The following is a 7,583-nucleotide window of genomic DNA, read 5'->3' as shown; positions in this document are numbered from 1 at the left end:
AAAGATGAGCTGCCTTAAGATATCCAACAAGGATGTAGAGTCTGAGTTCAAATCCAGGTCTGCTGCGCCACAAAAATTCTAATTAAGACACGTTCCCCCATCCCATTTTTATGTGTGTATGTGCGGTATGCATGAATATATGCATGTTTTTGCATGTTTATGGGTGAGTTTATATGCCCCAGGTTGATTTCAGGAATCATTCTCTTCTACTTCCTTTACTGAGGCAAAAAGACTCTCAATCAAACTCATAGCTCATTGACCTGGCTCGTCTTGAGCGCTGCCTGTTCTGAAGGTCCTCTGTGTTAGGCTCCTTAGACTGAAGTTACAGGCAAGACCCCATGCTCATCCAGTGTTTATGTGAATCCCTAGAGATCCAAACCGTGGTCTTCAGGCTTGCATGACAAGGACAGTCATATCCCTGAAATATATATATTAAAATAGGTATGATATATTTAATATATTACAGGATTGTGTGTGCAAAATATATGTCTGTGTGACACACCACACTGCTCCACTGGCTTTTTAAGACAAGAAGAAAAGGGGGAGGGGCTGGCATTGTCTGTCTGTATGAATGCTGGGTCTTGGTTTCTCTCAGGGTTCCTCCACCTTCAGGGCAACTTAGTTCAGTCACTATGGCCATGCTTTTATGGTGCTTTCCTTCAGCTGGGGCCACGTCTCAGCTCCTCCCCACCACACAGCACGCAGGACTCAGCATCCTTTGGGTAGAAAAGCCTGGGGACCCACTCATTACTACAGATGCTATTTTTAGGTCCCCTGCTGCAACGGACTGCTCTGTCCTGTGTATGACTGATTTTATTTCTCATCTCCGTGCAGGTGGAGAAGATCTTGGTCTGGATGCTGAAGGATCTGAGTTTGAGTTACATTCTGCTTTTACTAGCAGCATAGCCTAGGCAAAACTACACACCCTCTGTCAGACTGATTTCCTCATTTATGTAATGAGAGACAGAAACAGCTGCCCTGCCCAAAGAGAGGTCAGCTGTGTAAACTGCTGCTAGGAGGAAATGATCCCTTTTAAAGATGGGAGGGAAATCCTGATCCTGCCATTAAGCTGGAGGGAGAGGTGATCGTGTGGTGCTAAGCCCAAATCTCAGTTGTTGACTCTCTTCCTTTGTACTCTGCCTCTGGCATCTTGTTCCAGACTAAGGATGAAAATGTTAATATTACATGAAAACATTTTCTTTGACCTCAAAGTTTATTTTTTGCATCCATTTTTTATTGTAAAAAATGCATTTTTGTGGGCCCCTAAAAATATTGCTGGCACTAGGTACCGTGCCTACTGGACCTAATAGCTAAGTTTCCGGGAATTCAGAGCTGGCTGCCTGCAGCTCCTAACGCTTTCCTTCCTCTGCAGAGTGCTGCCTCCCAAAGCCCAGAAGAAAGCCAAGCTGCTGCCAGACCCAGAGAGGACTGGAGGGCTTTGATCCAGGGCAAGGGGTGCAGAGGAGACCCCCTCATCAGCTTGCCCTTGCTGCTAAGTTTAATGAGGTCACTTCTAGCCAAACTCTAGTGTTTGAGTTGGGAGAGTCTTGTGTCTTCCTGTATAGCCCATTCCAGTGCTTGTAGCCCTTCTCCCTGCTTTACTCTCAACAGAAAACAATTCGTGTTATTGAAAGTCTATTATGTGCTCAGGACTTCACATGAATGAAGTCACTGGATTATCACATCATATCCATAAGGTAGCTCTACTACACATGAGACAAGGAAAGCCGAAAGCTCTTCTCAATCACATCTTGTAGTTGTAGACATTCTCTGCTGGTCTGAGGGGCCCATGATAACGCCTGCCACTCCTACCTGAGCTCTAATGCTTCCCCCATGGTATTAGATGGATTCCAGACCCATACATTCCAGTCAAGGGCACTACTTCAGAGCTTCATCCCCAGCCCCGCTCTGGTTCCTTACTGAAGAACAGATTGTTTAGGCCAAGAACAGGGTATGTACGGGAATGGGCTTAAAGCCCCTGATCCACACTGCCCACTCCAGTTTAGAGATGTGTCACTGTTGATCCTGGAATACCCTGGCTAGGGACAGAAGACTGATGGAGATCTGTGGTCTCATTAGGCAATCAAGGGAAGACACAGGATCCATCAAGTTAGGTTCAGGAAGTAGAAACGCAGCCTGACTCCTTGTCTTGAGTGGGGCAAGACCGGTTGAATGAACTCTGTGATCTTTTTCTTAAACTTGTGTTGCATTGCTCTTCTGAGACCTCTATGCTTCTGGCACATTATAAAAAGGGGGTAAACAGACTTAGGGAGATGGTTCAGCAATTAAGAGCATTTGCTGCTCTTGCAGAGGACCCAGGTTAGGTTCCCAACACCCACACAACCACTCTCAACAGTCTGCAACTCAACACCAGGGGTTCCAATGTTCTTTTGTGGCCTCCAAGAGCAGGCTGTCTTGGAACTCACTCTGTAGACCAGGCTGGCCTCGAACTCAGAAATTTGTCTGCCTCTGACTCCCAAGTGCTGGGATTAAAGGCGTGCGCCACCACTGCCCTGCTTGTTTTGTTTTTTAAGGAAGTAGGTGTGGCAGTTTCTTTGGTCATTGTGATGGATATTCTTGGCCACCAAGTTGACAGCATCTGGAATTAACTAAAAACCCAAGCAGCTGGGCATACCTGGGACGGATTTTTCTTGGTTGTATCTTTTGAGGTTATGAGACTCTCCCTAAATCTGGGCCACACCTTCTCGTGGCATCCTGTATAAAGGAGAGGGAAGAAAGAAGCCCTTTGCTTTTTGCCTGCTTGCCCTCACTCTCACTGGCACGTTCATCTATCCTGCTGCTAAGTCATTCTTTACTGCATTAGAGCCTGTTTCTACTGGATCCTGATGTACACTGAAGACCAGGCAAGACATCCAGCCTTGTGGACTGAACAGCTATTGGATTCTTGGACCTTCTGTTAGGAGACAGCCATCTGTGGACTAGCAGGACCACAGCCTGTAAGCCACAGCAATAAATCCCATATATGTTTTTTCTATCAGTTCTGATTCTCTAGAGAACTCTGACCAATACAGTCATCTCTCTCCCTAAATTTCCCTCCCCCCCCCTTTTTATCCACGCTGCATCTGTGCAGGCTTTTAATTTAGTTCTCTCAGCACCCCATTTGTGCAGGGGAGGTGGAGTGGCAGATTGTGAACCCCACACATGCACACAAATGTATGAAGAAGCAGCCACCACCAGACCTCTGAGGTCAGGCCTCGGCACTCATAGGGTATCTGAGAATTGTGAAAGACTGCTCTCTCTGATTTATTTTTAATGTATTCATTTTTCCTTGAAACATTGTTTTTGTTTTTTTGTTTTGTTTTTCAAGACAGGGTTTCTCTGTATAGCCCTGGCTGTCCTGGAACTCACTCTGTAGACCAGGCTGGCCTCGAACTCAGAAATCCTCCTGCCTCTGCCTCCNAAGTGCTGGGATTAAAGGCGTGAGCCACCACGCCCGGCTGAAACATTTTTTATTAGATATTTTCTTTATTTACATTTCAAATGTTATCCCCTTTCCTGGTTTCCCCTCTGAAAACCCCCTATCCCATCCCCCCACCTCCTACCTTCACCCACCCACCCACCCACTCCCACCTCACTGCCCTAGCTTTCCCCTACACTGGGGCATCAAGCCTTCACAGGACCAGGGCCTCTCTTCCCATTGATGGCGTATGCAGCTGGAGCCATGGGTTGCTCCATGTGTACTCTTTGGTTGGTAGTTTAGTCCCTGGGAGCTCGGGGGGGGGGGGTCTGGTTGGTTCATATCTGATTTATTTTTAAAATGGACATCCATACCCTTCCATGCCAGACCTGTTGGGGTCTTCCAGTAATCCCAGCATTGGGCAGGTGGGCACAGGAGTGTGGGGAATTCAAGATCAGACCTATCCTAAAAGCAGAAAACAAGACCTTCCCATATGTTATTATAGGCCTTCAAGATTGTATGTTCCTCTTGGCTGAAGTACCCAGCACCAGCACTCGTGGTTGATGCCTGAAAGGGAAATTTCATTCCTGTTTCCTGCAGGACCCACGACTAGTTGAGAGGCCTATCTGAACTTGGTGTCATTGAGCCGATTTCCCATGTTCTGAATTCTAAATTGCCAAGGGTTTTTGTTGCTGTTCTTTTGTTGTTTTTACTGTAATGTCCATTGTTTAGCACCTCCTAAGAAGACCTCAGAAAAAAAACATACTCCATTTAATCTTTACCAACCAAATTGTGGGCCTTGGAGATCCAGGCCTTGATTGAGGCAAATTCTAGTTTTTTCATAGGTCTCAGTTTCTCCATCTTAGAAATGAGAATAATAACAATGATGAATATGATGAATATGATGATGATGATGATAAAAACAAAAAAGCCGACCTGGTCTGCCTGCTTCAATGATTAACTTGTATTTAAACACATTGAGGGCACACAGTGGGTGTGAAACACCATGTGAAGTGTGGATCTCTGGTAGCCTGAACCTTCACAATACCCAGATACCCAGAGTGAATGTTCTGCAAGCGGTTCCCTACAACTCCTACAACCAGGAGGCGACCCTTACTCCACACATGGGTGGCAGGGAGGGCCAAGGAATCTTTACAGCAGCCACCTGAGCTGCGAGGGCTGCGGGCAGAGTCCTGGCAGAGCTGACCTCAGGCTGAGGATGAGTGGAGGGAGTCGTCTGGGTTGGCGGGGGCAGCGGGCCCGGCGGACACGCGGGCGCTGAAGGAGTTAAACAGGGCCGGGGGCAGAGCGCCTGTCAGAAGCGAGCATGTGCAGTTTGCACCGCATCCGTACTATGGGTGAGTGCCGCCGCCGCCGCCGCCGCCTGGGGCTGAGTTCCGTGGGGCAGCAGCGGCTGCAGCTCCCCGGGCCCCGCGCCGCCCCGGCGGCCGCGGACACTCGATGCGGGAATAGTCACGGGCGGGTGGCGTGGGGGAGGCTCGTCCGGTCATTCGACGCGGGGGGAGCCCGAGCGCCGGGCGTGGGGGCAGGGAACAGGCGGCGCAGGAGAGCGCCCCGAGTCCCGGCGCGGGAGGAGGAGCGGGAGCCAGCCCGTGAGACCGCGCTCCTGGCCGCACCTGCGTCGGGCAGACGGCCGCCCGACCCTGCCTTGCCTTGCCCTACCCTCGTCCCTGGCCCCGCACCGGTAGGTGCCCGCGATGCCCGCACAGAGGCCTTTCCGCCGCGGAGAGAGGTGTCTGCGCGGGGCGGGCAGCGCCGAGCGAGGGGGCGCGGGTGATGGGGCGGTGATGGGGAAGACCCGGCGACCCCGCGTGGGGACACTACCGGATCCCGCTTCCTCTTTGCTTTCGGTTTCGGAGCCGCTGCTGGGGCTGGGGAGCGAGCCGCAGATTAGATGCTGTGTCTGAGCTTGGATTCCCTGCGGGGGATGGGCGCACAGGGGGGCGTGTTGGCTAAAGGGGTGCACATTGGCAACTTTCCCCGCCTGAAACAAAGGGGTGCCGGGTTGAGTCGAGGGTAAAAGACTTGACTGAGGATCTGAGACCTCTGAAGGTTGACATCTCCTCCCTAACCCAGGGGAGTGCACCCCGAGGCCCTCTGCAAAGGACAGAGGGGGGCGCCAGACTGGATGGACGCTGGAGAGCCAGGTCTTGGGAGTAGGAACCACAGACCCTCCTGACTTTGCGGGTTGGGGAAAGGAACCTTGTCAAAATGACCTATTACCTTTTCTTCTGTCCGCATGAAGGAACTGGGTGATGGCGGGCTGCACACCTTGGCTTTTTTTTTTTTTTTTTTTTTTCTCAGGTGGGTGCCTAGGTCAGTGCTCAGTCCCTGGTTGCTAGTTCTCCACCTGCATTCACCATCTCTGTTTCCTTGTGGGAACTGGAGGTTTGAAATGGGTAGCCCTATTTCTGGCAAGGCCAGGGAGGTATTGGCGTCTCTCCCAGGTGCCTTCTTTTCTCTCTATGACCAGTCAGAAACGGACCGTTTCTCCCTCTTTCCCTCACCGTTTCTCCTCTCCTTCCTGGGGTTTCTTAGGAGGTAGAGGTATAATCTCTTCGGGTGCAGGGCTTGTGGTGTCTGGTTATTCCACCTCTGGTTAGATGCTCACTGGAGGACCCTTGGAAGCTGCATATCAGTGTAAACTTGGGGTTCTGCTTACCCATTGTTGAGTGTTCTCTGCACCCCAATAACAAATGATCACCACACTGGGGTCCTCAGAAAGCCTAGGCTGGCTCTCTCTCTCTCTCTCTCTCTCTCTCTCTCTCTCTCTCTCTCTCTCNCTCTCTCTCTCTCTCTCTCTCTCTCTCTCTCTCTCTCTCTCTCCCTGTAATAGGAAGAGGGGTCAAAGAGAGAGCTGATGAACTCCCTTAAGAATAGTATAGGGTCTTTCTCTCTAGAAGACAATTGAGCCAGGTTCCAAGACCCTGATTCCCAATCTGTGTCTTTGGGAACCAGATTCCTCCAGCTTGCAGATGGCATGCATGTGACCATTGGTTCCTGCCCTGTGGCAGCACAGCCACCCAGGAGCTCCTGCCATCTACCTGATGGCAAGGCAGAGCTACACTGGCTTCTCTGTTTGGTCTGACCAGAGCGAGGCCACAGTAAGCTCTTCTGGGTGATCCTCTTGCATCTCTGTGAAGGAGCTAATGACACATGTGGCTGGACCAAGGATGCATCTGCAGGGACAACTAGGTTCAGAGACATGAGGGGTGGGCTGAGGTGAACCTTCTTTACCCTTTCTGAGACTGGGTTCAGAAACAGAGACAAGCATTAGGGTGATGGAACGCTGGTCTTCGGAGAGAAGCGATCAATCCATTTAGTCTTGTTTTTGGCCACTGCAAGATAGGATCTAGGGAGATTCCAAGGACTTGTAAGGGATCACAGGAGAGAAGGAAGTGCCCCGAGTGTCCATCCCATCTGTGGCCCTGGAACTAAAGTGGCTAAGGTTAGGTCGGGTGTCTAACCCAGGCAATACAGATAGCATCATTTATGTAGAGCTCCTCCGTCCAGCTAGCAGGGTTGATTATGGCTCTGTCTCTGTTGGGTTTATCCCAAGCTGTTGATTCACAAGCTGAGGATAGCACCCAGTGGCCTGACCTCTCCAGCCGAGAAAGGGTACAAGAAGGCTTTTCTATGGACTGACTGTTCTTCAGATACACAACCTGTGAGGTAAGTGTGTGGGCTCCCTCACCTCTCTCCATGAAAGCGATGGGACATGATCTCCTACATTTATAAATTGATTTAAGAGCCTGGAGTTTTTGAATGAAAGATATCAGAAGAGTTAGTGACTCTTACAATGTGTGTTTCAGTTGACTCCGGTTTGTTTCGAAAGGGGGAAAGTGTCATTTTACAGGGGAGGGCTAAATTACAGCTTTTGTGATAGGGAAAGGTTGGTGTTAGTTTTAAAAGTGTCTTTTTTTTTTTTTTTTTTTAAAATCAGAAAAGTTGCTGTAGTACACAGGCGGTGGGCGGTTTTTCTGTCTGCCTCTGCTCATGGGACATCTCTGAGCTCTCCAAAGCAGATGACAAGCCAGGGTGTTCGTGGCAATCGCCCTTGAAGCTATGAAAAGGGTCTCTGGTGATGTGGGGGCCTCTGGTATCACAGGGAGGGAGGGAGGGAGGGAGGGAGGGAGGGAGAGAG

At 50.2% G+C, this 7,583-nt stretch overlaps 1 protein-coding gene across 2 annotated transcripts in view; it reads left to right on the top strand.

Moving 5' to 3' along the window:
• Nucleotides 1–4,817: 4,817 nt before the first annotated feature.
• Nucleotides 4,818–7,583, top strand: part of Tmem229b (transmembrane protein 229B) — a 47,677-nt gene continuing 44,911 nt past the window's right edge. The window contains exon 1 of one of the 2 annotated variants that reach the window (XM_021201621.1): nt 4,818–5,123. The gene's annotated coding sequence lies outside the window, so the exon portion shown is untranslated. The remainder of the gene's footprint in view (nt 5,124–7,583) is intronic. The other variant, XM_029541133.1, reaches the window with a different exon arrangement.

The sequence above is a fragment of the Mus pahari genome, chromosome 7 (genome assembly GCF_900095145.1).
Source record: "Mus pahari chromosome 7, PAHARI_EIJ_v1.1, whole genome shotgun sequence".
NCBI lineage: Eukaryota > Metazoa > Chordata > Mammalia > Rodentia > Muridae > Mus > Mus pahari.
The sequence above is the reverse complement of the archived record's forward strand: the minus strand, read 5'-3'. Positions and strand labels throughout refer to the sequence as shown.